This window comes from Nicotiana sylvestris, chromosome 9 (genome assembly GCF_000393655.2).
Source record: "Nicotiana sylvestris chromosome 9, ASM39365v2, whole genome shotgun sequence".
Lineage (NCBI taxonomy): Eukaryota > Viridiplantae > Streptophyta > Magnoliopsida > Solanales > Solanaceae > Nicotiana > Nicotiana sylvestris.
Window position 1 is genome coordinate 131,136,524 of NC_091065.1, and position 25,930 is coordinate 131,162,453.

A 25,930-nucleotide genomic window follows, 5' to 3' on the forward strand; every position below is an offset into this window, starting at 1 on the left:
AGTTTTCGAACTTGCCTATCAAGAATGGCAACTGGGACTTCTTCATATGATAGCTCTTCATTCACCTCAATAGTTTCGACTGGCACGATGGTGGACGGATCCCCTACTACCTTCCTTAACATAGACACATGAAAGATCGGGTGTACCAATGACATCTCGGGTGGTAGCTCAAGCTTGTATGCCACCTGACCAATCCTCTGAATGATTCTGTACGGTCCGACATACCTCGGACTTAATTTCCCTTTCTTCCCGAATCGCATGATGCCCTTCATGGGGGGGAAACCTTCAAAAATATCCAATCATCTTCTTTGAACTCCAAATCTCTACGACGAATGTCCGAATAAGACTATTGGAGACTCTGAGCAGTTTTCAACCTCTCCTTAATAATCTTGACTTTCTCCATGGCCTGATACACGAGGTCTGGCCCTATCAATTCTGCTTCTCCAACCTCGAACCACCTAATAGGAGACCCGCATCTCCTACCATACAGTGCCTCGAATGGTGCCATCTGGATACTAGCATGGAAGCTGTTGTTGTAAACAAATTCTATGAGTGGCAAATGGTCATCCCAACTACCCTTAAAATCAATAGTACAAGCACGTAACATGTCTTCAAGCGTCTGAATAGTCCGCTCTGCTTGCCCATCGGTTTGTGGATGAAAAGTTGTGCTAAGGTTTACCTGCGTACCCAAACCTTGCTGAAACTTCTTCCAAAAGTGGGCTGTAAACTGAGCCCCGCGATCTGAAATGATTGAGACTGGAGTGCCATGCAACCTGACTATTTCTTTGACATACAGCTGAGCATACTATTCCGCTGTGTCGGTAGATTTAACTGGCAAGAAATGCGCAGATTTCATGAGTCGATCCACGATCACCCAAATTGAGTCGAATTTGCGCGGAGTGAGTGGCAACCCTACCACAAAATCCATTTTAATCATCTCCCATTTCCACGTTGTAATTTCTATGCATTGAGCCAATCCACCGGGCCTTTGATGTTCGGCCTTCACTTGTTGACAATTCGGACATTTCACCGCAAAATCCGCCACATCCCTCTTCATGTTGTTCCACCAATAAATTTCCTTGAGATCATGATACATTTTTGTAGAACCTAGGTACACGGAATACCTGGAAGTGTGAGCCTCTGCCATGATCCTTTCCCGAAGACCGTCGATATCAGGAACACACAGGCGGTCTTGGTATTGTAGGGTACCATCATTCATGCCAACGGAAAAAGCTGTGGTCTTGTATTTATGAATCCTCTCCTTTAGTTATGCTAACAACGGATCGTTAAATTGCTTCTCTTTCACCTCTGCCACGAGCGATGATTCAGCCCCATTCTGTACAATTACTCCTCCTTCATTAGAGTCTGCAAGGTGAACTCCCAAACTGGACAATTGGTAAACCTCCTTGGCTAACGGCCTCTGATATGCCCCCAAATGAGCCAAACTCCCCATAGATTTTTGACTAAGTGCATCTGCCACGACATTAGCCTTTCTCGGGTGATAGAGAATCTCAATATCATAGTCCTTGTGTAACCCGAGCCATCCTCTCTGTCTTAGATTCAACTCTTTTTGTTTAAAAAATATATATTGAAGGCTCTTGTAGTTCATAAATACATCAACGTGGACCCCATATACATAATGTCGCCGAATCTTTATACAAAACTACCGCCGCAAGTTCTAATTCATGTGTCGAATAGTTCCTTTCATGATTCTTGGGTTGCCTTGAAGCATAAGCGATCACCAGGCCATGTTGCATCAATACTGGACCATCTATGTCACATTTCTCTTACATATGACCTCCTAGGATTTGAGTTCTTCAATAATTTTCTTGATATGGTTACAATCTTATGTGAGTACTTGCAACTTGCTCTTCCAAATTCTCAACAAAGACATTACTGGATGAGTTTTCTTATAGAACCCTCTATTTCAAAGGAATACATCTTCTAGCCTGCGCACACACCTTAATATCATCAACATGCACAACATTACATCAAATGTAATGTAACATTGTGCTCAGACCTTTCCTAGTCAACCTCTTTCCTCCTTGTGTGCCTTATAGGATTTAAGAAACCACTCCACTTTCTTTGTGAACATTCTCATGATCCCTCCATACTGTTAAACACTTCCCAAAATGCATATCAACAACCTTAGTACACATTCAACTCAGAAAGAGCACTGGCCCGAATAATAACTTGAAATCTTCCTAAATTCTTCAACAAAAACTTCTTGTTTTCCTTCTAAGTGTAAGAATTACTCCATCCTCAATAAGTAATTCACCTTATTCCAAATATTGTAGCTACCAATATTGTTTGTTGGTATTGTGGCTTAAGAGCTATCATGTTAAACATGTTTGATTCGTAACAAGTGTTCATCCTCTCTCACTACATTTCAAACATTTCCCTTTGTTCTTTGGGTAGATTGTGTTGTTTTGCCTTTTTTATTCTCCCTTTCAGTCTAGCCAATACATTAGTACTATCTTTTCTTTGTGATTGGGACATTTATTCCCATTCCATTTTGCTATAATACATAATAGATAGCCTTATTGTGCCACGCACTTGTCTGCACCCCATGGACTCATGGTATCATTGTGTCTGGTTTGTTGAGTTTATCACTCCACTATTTCACCACTAGTAGTCTCACTTTCCATTGTAATATGTAGACATGAACTCCCTCTAAATATTTTAGTTGATATTTAGTGTTACCCAAGTCGGTAACATTACGGTTAGTCCTTTATACCTTCTATTAACACTTGTGCTCCAGGCGAGTCCACCATTCTGATACGAACTATTTTGCGATAACCATGGACATCTCAATTTATAGATTTTCTTCTTATTTCTTCTCGCCTCATTATTCCTAGCTAGTGAATAGCCACACACTCTTACACATGTTACGTGGTCTTTTTCCTTAATTTTTTTAACCCACTCACCTCTTAACTCTTGTTAGGATATTCGTGGGAAAGTGTGTTCATCGTCATATCACTTAACACTTCTTTGCTTGTAAGATTCTTTAGAGGCTCTCCATCAAGCCCAAATACCCTCTTGGGTTATTATAGCATCACATTTATTTCTCCCACTCGTTTCGCCTTTCTTAATGCCTTGGTACTTTGGTTAAATCACAGATCTATGATTAACCCATTCTAAAAACTCGCAACCTTCCATATTTGGCCTATAGTAATTCCTTAGGTTCCATTGTTCCTAACCCTCTAACAAGTATAAAATCCCTTTACAAACATACTCTAAATTTCTAGGATCGTTGACCCTATCATTCACATTGCCATGTATGAAGAATTTACCTTCCATTTTTTTTGGGGTACTAGTGGTCTATCATTACCATATCCTTTCAGATAATCACATTATCCATTATCACGTTTCTAGACTACGCATGTCTTCAACAAAATATTCAAACATCATAGCTACATGGTCTTACTCTTGTTTCATTGTATTTAAGTGGCCTTACTATGGCCCTCCCTCCCCCACTTAGGGCGAATGCCCCGGATTTTGACACAAGTCTTGAATTTAGCAACTTCATGGACATATGTTTCATATCTCTATCCCTCACATATATGTTTGACTATTAGGGAGATTGAAGTCAGAATTGTATTAACCTCATAAGTTCTCTACTCTTATTCAGCCACACGGACTTGGGATTCCAATTCCTCATGTAATATCCTTTAGGAGTGTAACACAACTTCATACACTTATGGGATTCTTATAACATTCATAGCATAAGGGTCTTCTCATTATGTGTTTAATTGTCTCTCATTTCATGACATCTTGTCTCCCATGAGAGACCTACATGTTTGTCATTACTCTCTTGGTCATGCCTTACATATATGACATGCTTATATAACAAATTTTTCTTTTACACCTTAGGATCATATACATGCTTCCCACACTATCAACATGTGCCATATAAGCTCGCGTCTCATTTATCAAGTCAATGTCTCTTTGGAGGTGGGTGATCAATTTAAACACTTTTCTCTTATAAAGTATACTTCTAGTACTATGTACGTATCTCATATATCCGTACAATTTGTTCAACATGATACACGTGCCATCTCATTAATATTCAGGCCTTTCCTATTGGTCATTCCATATGACAACATTACTTGAAATAGACGAAAGAGTGTTTAAACTTATCTCAAATCTCTACGCACGAGTTAGAAGACAATCTTATAGTCAAGCTTTATCGCACGATCTGGAGTGTTGAAGAATGGTAACATTCCTAAATGTCCATGTAGCCTCCAAATTATAGATGTGGTCGACAATACACCGATAAGAAGGACTCTACTAGACACGGCTCCGAGACATCCTAGGACACTTTAAAACCTTAGGCTATGATACCAAGTTTGTCACGCCCCAACTTCGGGAGGCTCGACCGGCGTTCAATCGAGTGAACCCAACTGAGCAAGCCTTATCAACCACTATCTACCCAACTCGATGGGAATAAGGAAGCCATGCTTACCTTTATTTAAACTAGAAAAGATAGTACATTCAACATCTTAGTTCATTTTATATCACAACATTTAAAACGTGGTTAAACTTCCAAGGTTCCATACAAGTTATAGTGTAGAAGAAAGCAAGAGTACAAGGTTACAACATGGTCCATTGACCTATCCAATACCCATACATAACCCACACAAATGTCTATAGAGCCTCTAGGGATACAAAAGAGTGATATAATATTTGCCGGTAACAAGGCTCCGGCTATACCTTACACCAAAAACTAAAACAAGACTTCGAAATAAAAAGCGGCAAGCGCCACGCAAGGCTCCGGGAGGAAAAGGGATCACCAATGCTTCTGGCAGAAAATGAAGGGGAGCTACGGTCGGTGGACTAGAGTACCTGCTATGGATCCACCTACAATCATAACACGAATGTAGCGCCCCCGGCAAAAGGGACGTCAACACATTTGAATTGTACTGGTATGTATGAACAAACTTGCCCTAAGTAAACTCAAACCATACACAAGTAACAAGTAGTCATGGAACCAACAATCAAATACACATGAAAGAAAACCATCAAGCCAAACAAGTTACAATCTCTCCATTTCCCCTTCAACATTTTCACATCAATGATTTCACAACTTTCTCATATTTTCATTTCAATAGTGATTTTGATCACTTTTCCACCCTTATTACCTATGCCACCCTTATTACCTCGGCCATCCTTATCACCACAACCTACACCTTATTACTTCGTGTTGCGGCGTGCAACCCGATCCCACCGAACAATCACAATTCACAAAAAACACAACAACAACAACAATTCACAAAGAACAACAACAACAATTCTCAAAGAATTTCTATAGCCATCAATACTATTTCCATCATATTCAACAACTCATATGCATTTTATGTCACCGCGATAATTGCCAATACAAGCCATATATGTTCTTACCACAGTTGTTCCAACTGCATCATTTACGATTTCCTTCCATCATTTGTTTCTCAACTCTTACCACATAACACATTCACAATCACACATTTGGTTTATTGCCAATTACGTACACCATTATATCGGGAGACTTAACCACGAACAATCAAATCATACCAATCACAAGAATTCCACAAATAATCCACGTAGATATCACATACCAAATATTCGTACACCAAACAAAGTGACTTTACAAAGGTCAAAGTTAGCCATACATACCTTTCTTGATCTTTCCTTTAATTACTACGATATTCCGGAAATTCTAGCAACTTCAATCTATTTTGAGACATAACAAAATTTGAACACAAATTAGGAAGATATTCATAATTCTAGCTCATTTGAGAATTTTATCAATTACTAGTTGTGCATCTTGATTTCAAATCTCTTTTACAAGATTCCCTTCATTTTCCAACCCAATCTTTACTTGTTTATATTCAACAATCTTCCCACAAACCTAATTTGTACATGCATGAATAATGAATACTCTCACATCCAAGAATCATCTTACTAATTACCCATTTCTAGTTAGATTTCAAAAGTTGAAGAATTGGGGAAAAGAAATTCTTACCTCTTTGAAGCCTTAGCAACCCTTTGATGCGATTTCAAGGTGTGATTCAAGGAAGAGTAGTGAAATCTTTAGTTTTCCCCTTTCCTCTCTCTAGAATTGCTCTCCCTTCTCTCTAGAATACCAGAAATTTCCCCAAACATAAACCTCAATCGAGTTAAATGAAATGGGGTTCGGGTCTTAAAAACCCATTTTTTTGTACTGTCGCGCCGCGGGGCACGGGGCATCTGTGCAAAATGAGTCTGAAAATGAAATTTCGGACCATAATGGAATTGCTACTGGCGCGGCGTGCCGGGCGTTGCATGGGGCGCCGCGATAGTGCAAATTTCTACGCTGCTTTGGTAATTTTGTCATAATGTTGTGTAGGAATGTCCGAATGACGAACGGTTTGAAGCGTTGGAAACTAGACTCAAAGACCTTTCATTTGATAGGCTGTGAATCACACAAATACTTATATAACTGGAGATATAATTGTCCAAAGTGAGGTCTTGTGCGCACTCATTTGCAACTTTCGTCTATTATGAAATTTTCCAACTTGGCTTAGACTTTGGCCTCTCCTTAGACCCCAATTCACTTCTAATATGACTTATACACTTATTAATATATCCAATTGATATCCATAATATCCTTAATCCTCATTTGTATGCAAGATAAAATATTTAGCCTACCTTGGCACCACGAAGTCTTAAATTACTAAGCAAAATTTTCTGGGGCTTTACATCCAGTTTGTTCTTCGCGCTCGCGAAGGATGAGTTATGATCGCATAAGGTGGAGAAGTTGTTGATCGCGAACGCGTAGTGAAGGTCGTGTTCGCATAGGGTTAAGTGGACCAGGGGTTTGATTGGGAGTTTGTTCTTTGCGAACGCGGTCACCTATCCGCGATCACATAGTATGGGAAGCTTGAGCGTCGCGTTCGAGTGAGTGTCTATGCGTTCGCATAGGGTTAATTTTGGGTGCTGAGAATTTGTGATTCGCGATCGCGAAAGATGTCCCGTGATCGCGATGAAGGAATTTAGCTCTGTGCAGAAGGTTTAAAAGGTCGTCTTGTCCGCGAATGTGGGGTTTCTTTCTTCCATTGTTGGTCATTTTTGGAGCTTTTTGAAGGGAATTGAAGAGGGATTCAAGGGTAATCACTTGGAGGTAAGATTCTTGGACTTAAAACTTGATTCTAATGTGAATCCCACCTAAATAATCATGGAAATTAAGCCAAAAATTGAAGAACTAGGGCTTGGAAACTTAGACATTTGATTGAGGATTTAAAGGACCATTTGAGGTCAAATTTCAGAACTTTTGATATGTATGAACTCGTGGGGAGAAAATGAATCTATTGATGTAAAAATTATCGAATTCCGAGACGTGGGTCCGGGGGTCGGGTTTTGGTAATTTCGGGAGTTATGTTGTAAATTAATTATTTTTGCTTGGGCTTCGTTCCCTTAGCATTTTTGATGTCATCATTCTGATTTTGGATAGATTCGACGAGAGTGGAGGCCGATTCGAGGGGAAAAGGCATCACGAGCTAGAGATTTGACCGGTTCAAGGTGAGAAATGATTGTAAATGATGTTCTGAGGGTTTGAAACCTTGGATTGCACATCGTAGTGCTATATTAAGGTGACACACACACTTGATGACGAGCGTGGGGTCGTGCACTATTGGGGATTGTGACTTAGTCTGTCCCGAATGACTATTTTACTGCGTATTTGACTGAAATCTATTTGCTATAATCATGATTTTGGATGAATGCCATATTTGGGCCTTGTGCCAACTATTTGAACCCTTCGGGGATTTTTACTGGTATTTCCTCACTATTTTGACTTCATACTTGAACTCACTCATATTATATTTCACTGTTTTTGTACTCAGTCATGTTTACTCTGTTTTAGCACTTACATAATCTTTTAAATGATATTTTTTGGGCTGAGAATCATGTTTTACTATTGCCCGAGTGGCTTGTGGAGATTTTGAATGAGTAAGGCCGAGGCCTATGTTGTGAGGAAATATTTGATACTGATTATGAGGCCGAGGGCCTGAGATATGTACGACACGAGGTGTCTTGATTGATATGAGGCCAAGGGCCTAGTGATGATGCCACGAGGTGGCTTGATATTGCGCTTGGGCCATAAGGAGCCCCTCCAGGAGTCTGTACACCCCCAGTGAGCGCGGGTACCCATTGTGATGTGAGATTGAGCCACAGGGGTTGATATTGATCTATGTGATTGCCCGGAGGGCAGGTATTGTTCTGAGATATTGCCCGAGGGGGAAATTTATTGATACTGTACCGGAGGGGCGAACCTTTATGTGTTTGTTTTCATAATTAATTGTCAATTACATGCTTAATTGTTGAAAAAGGTTTTCATGAAGTTAAATTGAGTTAAAGGATTTTTACCTATCTCTTCATTGGTTTACTGTTTTAATGGTTTTACTGCTTCATCATAGCATGCTTTTGTGCATTACATGATTTCCTGCTTTCAGTCTTTATTTATGATTATTACTCACTGAGTTGGATTACTCACTTTAATCTATGCACCTTGTGTACAGATTCAGGCGTATCTGGTCCCGCTCCCGAGTACTAATCATTTTTGGCCCAGGCAGATCCGAGGAGTCTCTAGGTAGCTGTTGGTGTTCGCAGCCTGGAGCTCTTCCCTATCTTAGTCCTTTATTGTCTTAGTTTTTTGTATTAAACTCTGTAGTTATATTTGGAGTATTCCGTTTGCTAGATGCTCATGACTAGTGACACCCCGGTATCGGGCTGTGTTGGGTTATTTTTCGTGAATTATGCTATTATTTGTTAACTTTGGATTATCTTATCATGCTTTAGATTTATTTCTTATGGTTTAACTGTTAATAATTGGATAGGGGAAGTGTCGGCTGGCCTTGTCTTCACGAGAGGCGCCATCACGATTGGGTCCGGGTTTAAGGTCGTGACAATAAAATGGCAAGGCAGAAAGTATAAATAACATCGAGGAGAGTGTTCAACAAATTTTCCAAACAAATTCTCAATCACTGCTTTACAAGTCAACCATGATTCAATGAACCCTCAAGACCCATATAATTCAAGTACTTCCACAAATCCCACAATTTATCAACAACACAAATATGGAATCTAGCATCTCAAAATATCGGTCGTAGTAATATATTAATGATTATGCATAGAGATGACCGAATTACATGCATCAATGTAATCTCATAATTCTATCAAATTTGATCAAGCTATATTAGGCTAAGTCTCGATTCTAAAATTTAATACTATGTTCTCAATATCTAAAATTTAAGCGAGGCATAAAGCAAGAAGGTCACGAAATTCTACAAATACAAATGTAACATAATCCACCCCCCCCGAGCATGATTAACCCTAGCACATACATATACGCTCGTCACCTCATATAAGTATCACCCCCGCATGTAGCAAACAATGACAAATAGGAGAAAAAATTCCCTCAACAAAGTTAGGCAAAACACTTACCTTGAACAAGCCAATAACAATACCGAGTAAGGGTGGCAAGTGGGCCGGTTAAGGCCTGGTCCTGGCCTAGGCCCGCGAGCCCATATAGGTAGTGGGCCTAAACGGGCCTACCCGTTTAAGCCCGGGACTAAGGGGGTTGAGGCCCATGTGGGTCGGTTCAAAGAAAGTGCCTATTAGGACCAGGACCATTTGGGCCCAGGACCGGCTCCTAAGTGGGCCGGTTCAACCGGTCCTAACCAGTCCCAAACGGTCCTAAACGGGCCCAACAGCTATAATTTAATTTTTTTCTCTATTAAAATTATGACCATTGGCTATTGAAAAAATAGCCATTATGGCTGTCGAAATAGCCGTTGGCTATTTATAAAATAGCCATTTAACCCCCCCCCCCCAACTTTGTTTTAATTCCAAACTTTTTATGATTACACTTTTTCCCTATTTTTAACTATAAATACCCCCTCATTATTTCATTTTTCTTCACCAAATCATCAATATCTCTCTAATTTTCTTCTAAAATTGGTTACTTTGTAGTTGCAACTTGTGTGAAAAATTGTGAAGTTGGTGAGTTGAAGTATTTAAGTCTTCAACGATAATTAATTTCAATAAGTTGTTCATCAATTCGGTAAACGCGTTTCAACTCTTTAGTTTTAATATTATATTTTTGTTTGTTTTATTTAATTACTTTGTATAATTATAATTAAGATGGCATATTCCTTAAAAATATATTTAGTAAAAATAAGGAAAAATCCAAGGGTGGTGAATCTAGTGGCCAATCTATTCCTCCTCTAATTCCCCGGCTTCCCCTATTCAAATCCCATACCCGCCATCCACCTGCTCCTATTCTTGAGAGTGATAATATTTTATTACAATTTACGGAGAGTCAATGTGTGCATAATGTTGGTTGTGGTGAACTCTTAGATGATGAATATATGAACAACCTTTATGGTAATCCAACTATTGATGAAGAAGATGATCAGGAAACAGATTTAGATGAAATGTAACCGAATGATGATGCACCCATTAGTCCTGTTACTCAAGTTAAGCCAACTAATCCAAATGATGCCCCGGTTGACCCCCCTGTTACTACCCCTACTTTTTCTAGGCAACCTTCTAACCGGGCCGAAAGATCTCTTGTTTGGCCATTTGTTATTCAAATAAGAGATAAAAATAAAGCTAAGTGTAAAACTTGTGGCAAAGAGTTAGCCTTTAACTATGTTGAGCGAGGGAGGCGGGGGGACGGGAAGTTTGAGAAGACACATAATGTTCCACCCTCAAGATAAAGTTAAATATAATCAAATGAAAGTTGCGGCCGAGGGGACAAGTCTACCAAGTCAGCCTGACCCTAGTACATGGTCAAATCAATTTCAACCGGGAATTAACACTATTACCGGTGGTATTTTATATTATGACCCAAGAAAAGATAGGGAAGAATTAGCAAAAATGGTTACTGTTATGTGATTACCCTATAGTTTTCCTTCTAACCCTCACTTTGTGCATTATATTAAAAGAATTTTTAATCCTACTTATAAAGGATGGCCTCGCACAATCGTAAAGAGCGATATTTATAAATATAAACATGAATATGAACAATATTTACGCTATTTAATTATTCATATTAATTTACGTGTTGTTATTACTACTGATATTGGTAGAAGTGGTAATGACTGTGATTATCTTACTGTTACATGTCATTGGATTGATGAGTAGTGGATAATACAAAAGCGCATTATTGCTTATAGAATAATTAATTCACGTCACATAGGGCAGTTTATTTCTAGCACGGTTACAGATATTTGTAGATATTTTTACATTAGTGATAAAATAATGTCAATTTTAATGGATAATGCTACTAGTAACACTAATGATGTAGTCTTGCTTACCACTACACTAAATCCTGCATTTAGTAACATTTTTCATGTTAGATATATTTGTCATATTTACCATTTAATTGTGGATGATGGTATGAAAATATTAAATGTTGAAATTGAAAAGGTAAAAATGGCTCTTAATTGACTTATTTATTCAAACCGTAGAAGTAGACTTAGATAATATTTTAAAAGATGCGATGAATTTTGCCTAAGAGAAAGAAAGGTTCCTAAACCTTGTCCAACTATATGGAATTACATGTATGACAGTTTAGTTGTTGCGTATGAATATAGAAACCCCATAAACTCAACATTTAATGCTCATGGAAGTGATGATGATGAGCACCTTTGTTTACCGTGAAAATGGTAACAACAATTAAATTTGTAAATGGGATTCTAAAAATACGTGATATATTCCCGAGCTAGTTGTTAGAGCAGTTGATGCTAATAATGTGGAGTTTAATGATGAAATGCAAGCTAAAATGATATAGTAAACGAACAGAAGGTCCTGCTGCCCAGACGTAGGTCTGGTCGATAGGGGACCTCGGGGTCGGCGTCAGGGTAGAGTTCGAGCTATTGGGGATAGTCGGGGATAGGATAACAGATAAAGATATAATTAAACAAGGCTTCTTACGGCCACTACTAAGCTATGTGATGAAGAACAAGTAAGGGAGCGATGGATATTGAGCTGACCTCGGGCCAGTGAAAACGAGCAAGTTAGAAAGAAGAGAGAGAGAGAGAGAGAGAGAGAGAGAGAGAGAGAGAGATTATTATACTTGTGGAGAAATGGAGCAACATCAGCCCCTTACAAGGTAGTGTGAGTCCCCTTTATATAGGAGGGGAACTCGGCTACAAGTACATGGGCATTAATTACAAAGTATGGAGATGGGATGACTTGATGTGACGCCTCAGCATAGGCTCTGGGTAGGCCGACCCTATCAGACTTAGCCGCGTGCCTTGGGAGCTTTCCCCTTTGTCCTAGCTTTGATTTCCATCTTCTCTAAGTCAGGCCTCGACGAGCCCCGAGGTCGGGAACTCGGTCGTGGCTTCCCATCCTCGGGGTTTCGAGGGGTTCTTTCTAAATAACTTGACAGCGAGAAATCAAGTCCTCTGATTTTGCCGCATATAGATAGTCTCCGTGTTTCCCATAATGAAGTGATGGGAAATGATCTTGACATTTGATTCCTCGAGCTTCTTACGGCGAGTCATACCGATGATGTGACTCCTGGAGTGAGCTTGGTTGTAACCGGGTTTCCACGGGCTTGAGTATTTCGACCTCATTCAATGCACTCCCAATTCCTGCTCTCCAAGGTAAAGGTACCGCCATCGGTTCGGTTTTCCATGGATGCATTAGCTTTGCCCGTCGGTCAATCTTCCAAAGCCTCGATGACCGTGTTGTAACCCCATATAAATTGGGGTGTTTTGGTGTTGTTTTTTCCTATCCCAGTGCCTTCGTTGGCTCGCTTGACTATTCCTTTTTATCATCTTCTTCTATCCTTGAACATCATGTTTGGGGGTCATGGCCTCAAGGCCATTTGGTGGAGCTTCCTTAGATCGTGTTGCGGCCTATTCCCAGCACTTCCCTTTGTCAAGCATAATTGAGATATCTCGTTACTGTTGTGGTCACTGATATGCTAGTTTTTGTTGCTGTTGTTGGCCCGAGATGATGATGGGTGGGGAATCGGTTTCCCCCTTATGTAGACAGTCGTTCGGACTATGTACCGCTACTCAAGAGGGGGCTCGAATTTTATACCACTGCTCACCTGCATACCCCAGCTTGACGTGGTGCTCTGCTCTGAGTTGGGGGCTTGCATGGCAAGACGTTCCAAGAAATGGATTCTAATTAGCCGTGCAAGCAGGATCGAGGGTTTTTCGGTCCATTGTCTCTCTGGGGTTTCCTTGGCCAACGAGGGTCCTCGATCTTTGGAGAGCTACGACATTTTTTCATCCCTCCCTACCACTTGCCTTACCCCTTAGGGATATCATTGCGGAAGGTTGGGATGAAACTTTCGAGGATGTGCGTCCGGAGGCACCTGTTGCGGACCTACGAAGGTGGACCAGTCTTCGGGCTTTTACTTTGCATGTGCATCCCTTCGTTTCTTCCTTTATGTGTAGAGATCCTTCGCAGGCTTTTGTAATTGTATGTAAAGACCCCTCGAGGGTTGTTTGTACACTGATCTTTATAAATATGAATATACTCCATTGACTTCTGCTTTCGATTCTTGCTTTGTAATTGCAGGCTCCCATGCCCTTCGAGGCATTTAGAATGTCTTCCTTTATTGTTGACCGCTGACATTTAACTTGGGCGCGAGCATTCTTTTCGATCCTCTGTCGATCGACATAGCTCCCTTCCAAACCCATCGTCTTGCCTCGGACCAATACTGAATTGATCTGATAGGCCCGGGTTGTCGTGTCCCTCCGAGTTGTATGGAGATAATACGCCGACTTTCGGGGCCTTCGAGGATTTATCTTGAATGAAGGTCACCTTTGGGTACCTGAGGGTCCCTTTGGATCTTGATGCAGATAGCCTTTTTAAAACGTATAGGATAAATTTCTACTGAGGAGTTGTATGTACTCGGGCGCTGCCTTGGACCTTCGTGGAGCTTTCATGATTGGAGCTTCCTGTGCTTATTCCTCTTTTTAGAAAGGGAACCATCAGATCAGGGACTGCCTCGCATCGAGTGATGGCGTTCAAAGCTTCCCAAAGTCTGACTTCATTTTGGCGGGGATCCACGGGGTAGAGTGGTACCTCGAGATTGGAGATAATACGGACAATTTCTCGAGTCTTGGCTTCTCGTCGAAGGATGCTTTCGGGATCAGGTATCACCCCGTCGGTTTGCATCGAGGCTGTAGGTTTCTCGAGGCTCACTCCGTGTAGGCGAGTCGTCGATTCTTCTCACATATATGTGGGGCGACTTCTGCTTCTTCGCAAGACCTCACTATTTTTAGATAGCTGCCCTTCCGCTTTAGCATAGGGTTCTTCATTTCTTCATGCGCAAAAAGTGTTGGCGCACACCCTTGCTCTGATTTGTTAGTTTTACCGTAGTTATGGCAACCACTTGGGGGTCGGTCCGGCAGGGAGTGGGGAGTGCTGCTCCCGATGCTCCGGAACCGTGGGAGTTCGCTCTGAAGACGACACTTTGATAAGATGGGAACATCTTGAGATGGTGAGAAAATACTGTGGATGGAGCGAAGGGATAGTGCTGTAGGTGCTTCCCCCAGATGAGAGTATTAAGGACTCTACTGACGGATTCTTGAGCGTATACCTATATCCTTTCGCATTTGGTCCCCTTGATAGGGTTTGTGCCTATTTTTTCTTGAAGTATCGGGTTACTTTGGCATATATACATTTGTAGTTTTGGCGGGTGGTGCTGATGTTGAGGTTTTTTGTGGAGAAGGCTAGGCATGAATTCACGCTTAACCATCTCGTCAGGCTATACCGGCCCTTTCATCACTAGGGCTTGTTAACCATAAGGTGTCGTTCGTCCCCGCCATTTGTAGTTGATGACGAAAAGGACGGGGATCGAGAGTGGGCCGGTTGGTTTATCCGGGTCCGGACGGTCGACAATATCCTCGTAGTGCTTTTTCCATTTCCCGAAGGGTGGAATTATTCACGTGAGCGGAGCGTCTGGTGCTTTTTCAGATTTTTTCCTATAGCAAATATTAGTTGAATAATAGTGTTTTATCCCTTGTTGCAGCAACTTCATGGATGCCGGGCAAAGTCCTTGACCTGCCCGATTCGGTCTGGAGGTTGGTGACCTATTCGACCTGCGATAAGCGTTGGTGGAGAGCTGTATTTTGTGCCATATGGGAAGCGAAATACCAAGGTATATGCGCATGCTGCTTTACCTTGGCCTTCGTATATTTAAGGTAACATTTCCCTCCTTTCTTTTGAACTGGCTTTGATGTTCGCAGGTATCGGGCGGCACTTCAGGATGATGCAGTGCTCTTCGGAAAGGGAGGAAGAGGCGTCGGCCTCCGAGCTGAGGGGTGATGGTGATAGACGGGATTGGTACCCACAGTGTGGTGGAGCTTTTAGTGGTGTCAAACGGGCCCGTGTCTTCGAGAAGAGGGCATCGTTCGAGTCTGCTGCTCCCAAAGTATCTGATTCCCGGGCGGCGGTTCCTCCAAGTGAATATGCTTTGCCCGAGGTCGGTTGTTCTGGGGCCAAAGAGGCAGGATCAATAGGAATGTGTTCTGACTTCGAGGAAGTCCGTCGGCTTCACTTCGTGGTGAGTTTAGGCGCAGTTTTCCTGTATTCCACATCCTCATCTCCCTATTGAACTTTCCTTGTGCAGGCCTGTGATAGGCTTATGTTTGAGCTACTCCATCAAGGGGCTAGGCTTCAGAAAATTCTAGACGAGGATGACTCCCTTAGGCTCTTTAGCAAGACGAATGAGGTTGAGTTGCTGCATTGGCGATATGAGGTGTACCGGAGCTCGAATTACGAGAGCTATTTGATGGAGCATGTAACTTTTTGCATCTGGTGCTTTGCTCCCTTGGGACCTTAAGGTTACCCCAATTTTTGTTATATTAGCTGCAGGAAAAGATGGAGGCCTTGGAGTACCTCAAGGGCGACATCGGCCGCGTCAGAACTGTTTATGGCGAGCTAAGGGCTCAGGTGCAAGCTCAATCATTCGAGGAGATAGGCACCTCGGCCAAGGTTCCTGCCTTCGAAGCCCAACTCTGCTTGGCTTGTGACAATGCCAAAGTTAAGCGGATATGATTGAAAACTTGAATCCGTTATCTCGAAAATTAGGGCTGAGATAATGGATGCTCGGGCTGAAGCGGCACTAAGTCAAACCAAGGCCGATCAGGAGATGGTGATTCGTGAGAAAGACGTTGTAGATGCTCAAGTCGAGCTGAAGCGAGCCCTCGATCTGGAGAAGAGGATCGAGGAATATGTTCGTTGCAGATCCCGAAGAGAGGTACTCGAGGAGGTCGGTGCGAGGGGCTTCATTATTTTTCTCGAAGGAATTGGCTCGAGCGAGAGCAGACGAGCGCGACGCGCAGTCACTTCTTACTGACGGCGCGAAGAGCGAACCCGACAAGCCATAGCCCTTTGGATCAGAGTGTAGATTTTGCCATTTTCCTGCTTTGTATTTGACATATGTAGAACATGTTTGTAGATGGAGAGTGCGCCTTTTATGCATATGTAAGATAAAAGGAAACTTGAAGCTTTATTTCTTCTGCATCTCTTTCTGTATTGCTTTTGACTAGGCGGGCTGGTTTTGGAGTTTGGCGGGATCCTCGTAGGTCCGGAACTTATTGGGAAGGCCTGGAAGCTTTTAAGTGCGATCCTTGATGAGAGTAGGCGTTGAGGTCTCTGTGTTTTGCCCAGCTGTTTAGGCTCAGTCTCCGAGCCAGGCCTTGACTCGAGCTTGCCTGCCTTTAAATCCTCTATGCCCGTGCGGGCAGGTAGTTATTGCTCTTATTTCTTGCCCTTCGGCATTTGTCGTTTCGAATACTTTGGGTCCAGTCTTTGAGTCGCATTGCGATTCGAGCTTTAATCAGCCCTCAAGTTCTTTCCTGCCTGCATGGGCGAATAATGATGGCCTTCATTTCTCACCCTCGAGCATTTTGTTGTTTTAACTATTTCGGGTCCAGTCTTTGACTCACGTTGCGACTCAAGATTTAATTGTCGCTTATGTTCTTTCCTTCCTGCATGGGCAAACAATGATGGCCTTTTGTGCTTTAGGTCGAAGTGACCTTATAGGTAGGTGGCCCGGAGGCTCACTCGGCTGGTGATGGTGCTATTTACACCGTGCCCTTAGGCATATTGTAGTTTAACTATTTCAGGTCTAGTCTCCGAGTCGCGTTGTGACTCGAGCTTTAATTGACCCTTAAGTACTTTTGATTTTCAAACTGGCGATAGTGCCTCTTGCGCTATTTCGGTCATTGAGACTTTATAATAAATGTCTCGGAGGCTTGCATAGTTAACTATTTTGGATCCGGTCTCCGAATCAGGTTACGATTCGAGCTCATTTTAATCCTCAAGTTGTCAATTTTCAAGCTCGAAACAATGGCTCTTACGCTGTTTGGTCGTAGAGACCTTTTAGAGTGCGGGCCAGAGGCTCGTTTGGCTAGCGACAATGGCTCTTACGCTGTTTTACCCGTGGGCTTTTTGTAGGCTTTATTTCCGCTCGTTAAGGTCTTTCGAAATAGTTTTGCCTGACCCATCGTCGGTTCTAAAAGAACCTCAATTTCAAGTCGTTATCGGCAATTTGTGAGCACCTCGGAAGGTTCATAGATCGTAGGTTGAGTAGGTCGAAGCCTTGTGATTTGGAGCTGACATGATCGAAGCTCGTTTTTGCCTGTTGAGGGAAGCCTATTTTAACCGGTTCTTTCTGAAGTATATTCAAAGTAGTGGCTTGCATTTTTGTTTAGCGATGATCGGACGTCCCCGAATCGCGTTAGTTTGGTTGTATCAGCCATTTTGACTGTAGTCATATGTGTTTGGTCGGAGCCATTTTTGATCCCAAGTGATAGTCCAGGCTTTTACAACGAGGCTATGCCCTTTCGGGACTTTTACAAATGCGATGTATAGCCTGAACTTCGGGATTTTCATGCATGTTGAGGTCTTACAGTTTGTCATGCCTGTTGAGGTCTTACAGTTTTTTGTTGTAATACAGAATAAATCTGGTTACGCCAAGTGTGCCCGCTAGGGGTCTTATAGTTTAGGGTTTACAGCGCATGACGATGAATGGCAGTCTCCGAGTCATCGAATTTTTTAAAGCTTGAAGACCGCTTTTTGTGAGATCGTAGTTGCCTTGTAGGGGCTTTATGAGCCCGGAGTTCCGACCCTGGGGTCGTACGGGTGTTGAATTGCTGACTCTAAGTCTCCGAGTATCTCGGTACGTGTTTGATGGAGAGGCCCCTATCGAGGGTATACTTGAGATTTCCTTGTTTGTAGAATAAGATGCTGAAAAGATATCCTTTTATTTCTTGGTGTAGAAATACATTGTTTCATTGTCGTGAGCTCGGCTTGCACGGGCGCGACTTCTCGGACCATTCGATCAAGCACATAATTCCCTATCGAGACTTAGTTTGCTGTTTCCTGGTCCTCCCGAGGGGATGGTGCCCTTAGAAGGAGATCATTGCTCGCCGTTGGAAAGGCATGCGACCTTATCGGATCCTCCTCTGGGGGGTACGGTACTATGCTAATAATATTGCTGACGAGGCACTCTTCGGGCGGAAGTACGATTGAAGGGAAAGAGAGCGGCGGGCCCCTTTTTAGAGCCTAGAGATCTCCGGGTAGAGTTAGAACTTCCAAATGTCCTGGCCAGTTGTCTACATAAAGGTTAGTGAAAAGATTACAAGGGGGTAAAGCAGTTCTCCCTCACCGCAATATGCGTAGGCGACGTTTTGAGATTTGGTATGTTCCTACCCTTTTATCCTTCTGAGGGTGGGAGCATTGATGCCTGCGATGCGCCATACGGTGAGGAATTTCCTCTCGTTGCGTATTGCTCTCTGTCGACTTATTTTAGTTCTACCCTTTGCGCAGGATTTCATTGTTTTGGCGAAATAGGGCCGATGTTGTCCCCGTGTGGCATGCCGACGGTCGTCTGAGTAAGACGTCCGTGCTTTGCACCTCCTCCGATGGTACAGACCTTGACATCCTGGCTCGAGCTCAAACGGGTTGTATCAAGAGAATGGTCTTTATGATGATTTGTCATTTGAAATTCGCTAAGGATTCGGGATGTAGGAGCGATTTAGTCTGTTAATCTAGACCGCCCCACTGACTTTGGTCCGACATCGTTGTTGTACGTGACCGAACCACCTGAATTCATGAACACATGTTTTATTTAAGACAAGTCAAATGAGGGAGAGGGTTACCAATGCGTCAGTGTGACGCCGAGGCGGAGTCTCGGTGTCCTTTTCCCTGGATGCAAGGGTGTCCTGCGGAATATTTCCCTGGACCTATTTTCCCTGACAGCGAACATTTTCACTCTCCATTTTATGAGTCCTCAGAGGGTGTGGTTTCTCCTTCTTTGTCACGGTAATACGTCGTGGCTTGTTCACTTCATCCTTCCCGGTTGCGTTCCTCCCTTGGGGCTGGACTCGAGCCTGACCGCTTGATGGTACTCGGCGGTGATTTTTATTGAGTAGCACGACTGTCGTCCTTCTGAGCTAGTGGCCATTTTTGACCCCGTGGTCGCGCACGCCCTGCGGTTCCCGCGCCAGTTGTGGTTCTTTTGAAAGGGTCTTGGTCGAATAAGCCTGAGTCGCTCAACATCCCTGGTTTCGCTTATGTGATCGTGATATTTGGTATAGCAATGCTGAAACCATACTCTGTTGGGCGGGGTTCCTCTGCCGGCTGTGAGTCATCAGATCCGGTTCCACTAAAGGTTCCTCGAGGATGTTGCCCTCGAGCTATTTCCCTACCATTGTAAGGTAGGTTGCATCTTGTGGCGTTCTTCCCATTCGTGGCGCATGGATGGTACCTCCATCTATTCGGCATTAGTTTCTTTGCTGGGAGCCTGCTTAAGTATACCGGGCCCGTAGAGACTCCCGGACGATTGTCCATGGCCCTGATACGTGGCGGTGCCGGGTACGGGCATCCGACCAGGTCTCGGCTGGGTATCTGATTAAGCTTCACTTGAAATGACCTGGATCCATCGGGCATGCTTTGTTTAAACTTCAGGCGAAGGACTGGGTTGCTCAGTCATCCGAAACCGGGAGCGATCTCATTCGTCCTATCAAGGAATGAGGCGCGACTTCATGTGGAGTTTCACTCTCTCTTTGTTTGGCCTTATATGTGCCGGACTCTTCCGTTACTACTTCGATAGCATCGGTGTGTGCTCTTGCGGAGGGATCTGCTGATATGGTAAGAGAGTTTGTGAGGTCAGGCGGTAGGCTGCGGCGCCACATCATGGTTTTTTTAGGCGTTTTTCCGCTCGTTAAGGTCTTTCGAAATAGTTTTGCCTGACCCGTCGTCGGTTCTAAAAGAACCTCGATTTCAAGTCGTTATCGGCGATTTGTGAGCACCTCGGAAGGTTCATAGCTCGTAGGTTGAGTAGGTCGAAGCCTTGTGATTTGGAGTTGACATGGTCGAAGCTCGTTTTTGCCTGTTGAGGGAAGCCTGTTTTAACCGGTTCTTTCTGAAGTATATTCAAAGTAGTGGCTTGCATTTTTGTTTAGCGACGGTCGAACGTCCCCGAGTCGCATTAGTTTGGTTGTATCAGCCATTTTGACCGTAGTCATATGTGTTTGGTCGGAGCCATTTTTGATCCCAAGTGATAGTTCAGGCGTTTACAACGAGGCTATGCCCTTTCGGGACTTTTACAAATGCGACATATAGCCTGAACTTCGGGATTTTCATGCCTGTTGAGGTCTTACAGTTTGTCATGCCTGTTGAGGTCTTACAGTTTTTTGTTGTAATGTAGAATAAATCTGGTTACGCCGAGTGTGCCCGCTAGGGGTCTTACAGTTTAGGGTTTCCAGCGCATGACGATGAATGACAATCTCCGAGTCATCGAATTTTTTAAAGCTTGAAGACCGCTTTTTGTGAGATTGTAATTGCCTTGTAGGGGCTTTATGAGCCCGGAGTTCTGACCCTGGGGTCGTACGGGTGTTGAATTGCTGACTCTAAATCTCCGAGTATCTCGGGACGTGTTTGGTGGAGAGGCCCCTATCGGGGGTATACTTGAGATTTCCTTGTTTGTAGAATAAGATGCTGAAAAGATATCCTTTTCTTGCTTGGTGTAGAAATACATTATTTCATTGTCGTGAGCTCGGCTTGCACGGGCGCAACTTCTCGGACCATTCGATCTGGTACATAATTCCCTATCGAGACTTAGTTTGTTGTTTCCTGGTCCTCCCGAGGGGATGGTGCCCTTAGAAGGAGATCATTGCTCGCCGTTGGATTGTAAAAGAAGGCCTACGACCTTATCGGATCCTCCTCTGGGGGTACGGTACTCCGCTAATAATATTGCTGACGAGGCACTCTTTAGGGCGGAAGTATGATTGAAGGGAAAGAGCGCGGCGGGCCACTTTTTAGAGCCTAGCGATCTCCGAGTAGAGTTAGAACTACCGAATGTCCTGGCCAGTTGTCTACATAAAGGTTAGTGAAAAGATTACAAGGGGGTAAAGTAGTTCTCCCTCACCACAATATGCGTAGGCGACGTTTTGAGATTTGGTATGTTCCTACCCTTTTATCCTTCTGAGGGTGGGAGCATTGATGCCTGCGATGCGCCATACGGTGAGGAATTTCCTCTCGTTGCGTATTGCTCTCTGTCGACTTATTTTAGTTCTACCCTTTGCGCGAGATTTCATTGTTTTGGCGAAATAGGGCCGATGCTGTCCCCGTGTGGCATGCCGACGGTCGTCTGAGTAAGACGTCCGTGCTTTGCACCTCCTCCGATGGTACAGACCTTGACGTCCTGGCCCGAGCTCAAACGGGCTGTATCAATAGAATGGTCTTTATGATGATTTGTCATTTGAAATACGCTAAGGATTCGGGATGTGGGAGCGATTTAGTCCGTTAATCTAGACCGCCCCACTGACTTTGGTCCGACATCGTTGTTGTACGTGACCGAACCACCTGAATTCATGAACACATGTTTTATTTAAGACAATTCAAATGAGGGAGAGGGTTACCAATGCGTCAGTGTGACGCCGAGGCGGAGTCTCGGTGTCCTTTTCCCTGGATGTAAGGGTGTCCTGCGGAATATTTCCCTGGACCTGTTTTCCCTGACAACGAACATTTTCACTCTCTATTTTATGAGTCCTCGGAGGGTGTGGCTGCTCCTTTATTGTCACGGTAATACGTCATGGCTTGTTCACTTCATCCTTCCCGGTTGCCTTCCTCCCTTGGGGCTGGACTCGAGCCTGACCGCTTGATGGTACTCGGCGGTGATTTTTATTGAGTAGCACGACTGTCGTCCTTCTGAGATAGTAGCCATTTTTGACCCCGTGGTCGCGCACGCCCTGCGGTTCCCGCGCCAGTTGTGGTTCTTTTGAAAGGGTCTTGGTAGAATAAGCCTGAGTCGCTCAGCATCCCTGGTTTCGCTTATGTGATCGTGATATTTGGTATAGCAATGCTGAAACCATACTCTGTTGGGCGGGGTTCCTCTGCCGGCTGTGAGTCATCAGATCCGGTTCCAATAAAGGTTCCTCGAGGATGTTGCCCTAGAGCTATTTCCCTACCATTGTGAGGTAGGTTGCATCTTGTGGCGTTCTTCCCATTTGTGGCGCATGGATGGGACCTCCATCCTTTCGGCATTAGTTTCTTTGCTGGGAGCCTGCTTAAGTATACCGGGCCCGTAGAGACTCCCGGATGATTGTCCATGGCCCTGATACGTGGCCGGTGCCGGGTACGGGCATCCGACCAGGTCTCGGTTGGGTATCTGATTAAGCTTTATTTGAAATGACCTGGATCCGTCGGGCATGCTTCGTTTAAACTTCAGGCGAAGGACTGGGTTGCTCAGTCATCCGAAATCGGGAGCGATCTCATTCGTCCTATCAAGGAATGAGGCGCGACTTCCTGTGGAGTTTCACTCTCTCTTTGTTTGGCCTTATATGTGTCGGGCTCTTCCGTTACTACTTCGATGGCATCGGTGTGTGCTCTTGCGGAGGGATCTGCTGATATGGTAAGAGAGTTTGTGAGGTAAGGTGCTAGGCTGCGGTGCCACATCATGGTTTTTTTCGAGAGTTTTTCCCCAAACTTCTTCAACGAGACGGGCTCGAACTCATCATTTTGAAGGCCATTGCCTTTTTTTGTGCATGTGTAAGCGGCGGTGCGCTTGTCGGGATCCGAGGTCCTATCTTACCTATGGAGTTTCGGCGTTCCAGATTCCCTTGAAGCGGGTTTTGAGACTGCTTCCCTGGGAGATAACTATTGCATGAACCTCCACGAACCTGACTCAATTCTCTTGGAGAGATCCTCCAGTGTCTTCATTGTGGCAGGGTCTATTATCGATTCGTTGTTTCTTGATCTTTTGGGTACTTGTTCGGATCAAGGAGTCATTTCCGGCGCTATTGTGCTGGAGATCCCCGGATGGCTCTGCAACTGAGCGATAGCCAACTGCTGCGCCTTCAATATTCAACAATGTCATGAAGACTAACTTCTTGTGTATTCCGAGCCGGGGTTTGTTGGGCTTCCTGTTGGTCGATATGTTGAATGCTCATATCGGTGTGCGAGGCCTCGTAGACCTGTTATGCGCCTCGCAAACCTGCGTCCGCTGGGAATAGTTCAGATGCGCTATCGGGGTTCTGTGGCATTGTGCCAACAACAGTCTCACCGTTTCCGCCATGATTTTCGGGGTAGTCGTTATCGACTCTATTTACCAAGCTAGACATTTTGATCTGAAATCAAGAGATCTTTGGACAAGAAAAAGTGTGAAAGATAATATGCATTTGTACAATGAAACCAGCAAGAAAATAATCACTATTAGTTTTAGCGCCACGGTGGGCGCCAAACTGTTTACCGTGAAAATGGTAACAACAATTAAATTTGTAAATAGGATTCTAAAAATATGTGATCTATTCCCGAGCTACTTGTTAGAGCAGTTGATGCTAATAATGTGGAGTTTAATGATGAAATGCAAGCTAAAACGAGATAGTAATCGAATCGAAGGGCCTGCTGCCCGGGCGTAGGTCTGGTCGATAGGGGACATCGGCGTTAGGGTCAAGTTCGAGCTATCGGGGATAGTCGGGGATGGGATAACAATTGAAGATATAATTAAACAAGGCTCCTTACGACCAATACTAAGCTATGTAATGAAGAACAAGGGAGCGATGGATATTGAGGTGACCTCGGGCCAGTGACAACAAGCAAGTTAGAAAGAAGAGAGAGAGAGAGAGAGAGAGATTATTGCACTTGCGGAGAAATGGAGCAACATCAACCCCTTACAAGGCAGTGTGAGTCCCCTTTATATAGGAGGGGAACTCGGCTACAAGTACATGGGCATTAATTACAAAATATGGAGATGGGATGGCTTGACGTGACGCCTTAGCATAGGCTCGGGATAGGCTGGGCCTATCAGACTTAGCCGCGTGCCTTGGGAGCTTCCCCCTTTGTCTTAGCTTCGTTTTTCGTCTTCTCTGAGTCAGGACTCAATGAGCCCTGAGGTCGGGAACTCGGTCATGGCTTCCCATCCTCGGTGTCTCGAGGCATTCTTCCGAAATGACTTGACAGCGAGAAATCAAGTCCTCTGATTTTGCCGCGTACAACCTTACAAATGTGGATTGGGCAAATGTTAAAATGCTTGTAGATTTTTTAGAAACATTTCTTGTTGCTACAAATGAATTTTCTGGGAAATATCATCCTACTATTTCGAACTCTTTAGTTTATCTTGCAGATCTTGCAAATTTGTTTGCTCATTTTTCAGAGGGTGGGGAAATTTATGAAGTAGCTATTGATTCTATGAGAAAGAAATTTAAAAAATATTTTTTCCATATTCCCCCTATTTATGGTATTGCTACCTTGTTAAATCCTACTATGAAATTAGGTGGTCCTCAATATTGGTATCGATCTATTTATAATGGTTTAGCACTTGCACCTGAGGAGTTCTCTACACTTTCGGATGCACAAGCCTCAATTAAAATAAATTCTCTAACTATTTATAGTGCTTATAAAATTGCACTAGATAATGCTAGACTTTATATTCCAACTCCTTCTTCTTCTAGCTTTCAATCATCTAAAAGAACTGGAGTAAGATCACTTAGTTCTTGGACCGAGTTTGGGCGTTCTCAAGGTTGTAACACTAGTGATTGCTCACAACTAAATGAGATTGAAGTTTATTTGTCACAGGGACTTGAGCAGGAGAATCCCGATGGCTCATTTAAACTTTTGGAATGGTGGAAGGGCAAAGAAAAGCACTTTCCAGTCCTTTCAAGGATGGCCCGAGACATTTTAACCATTCAAGCTTCAACAGTGGCATCAGAGAGCGCTTTCGGTCAAGCAAGACTATAACTTGGTGATCATAGAGCATCTATGAGGGAGATCTTGAAAAAATCAGTACTTTTCAAAGATTGGATCCGTTCGGAATGAAGAAATTTTAGACTTACTGAATCACAACCAGAGGTAGACGAAGCTTATGAAGAAATGCTAGTTGAACTTGTGGAGGAAGCAGCTTTGCCTGGAAGTGGTTAGGAACAAGCTTCTTTTCCACCACCACCAATGGAAATTCCTCTGAACCTTGATGGATTTATGAAATTTGTAAGAGATACCATGTAAAATTAATACGTAACTTGTATTTGTGATGACCCAGCCAGTCGTCTCATGAGTTACCGCTCCGTTTCCCCCAATTCTACTTCTTATTACTTTGTTTATAGGTTATATATGTGACCGGGTTGGTTGGCTCGGGTTCGAAAAGGTTTTGAGAAGGTTGGATACACTTAGTCTCTTTTGAGGAAGCTTAAGTTGGAAAAGTCAACTAGATGTTGACTTATGTGTTAGAGGACTCGGATGTGAGTTTCGATGGTTCAGATAGCTTCGAGAAATGATTTGGGACTTTGGAGCGTGATCGAAATGTGTTGTAGAGGTCCGGAGTAGATTTAGGCTTGAATTGGCGAAATTGGATTTTTGGCATTTTCCAGTTGATAGGTTAGATTTTGATATAGGGGTCGGAATGGAATTTCGAGAGTTGCAATAGTTCCGTTGG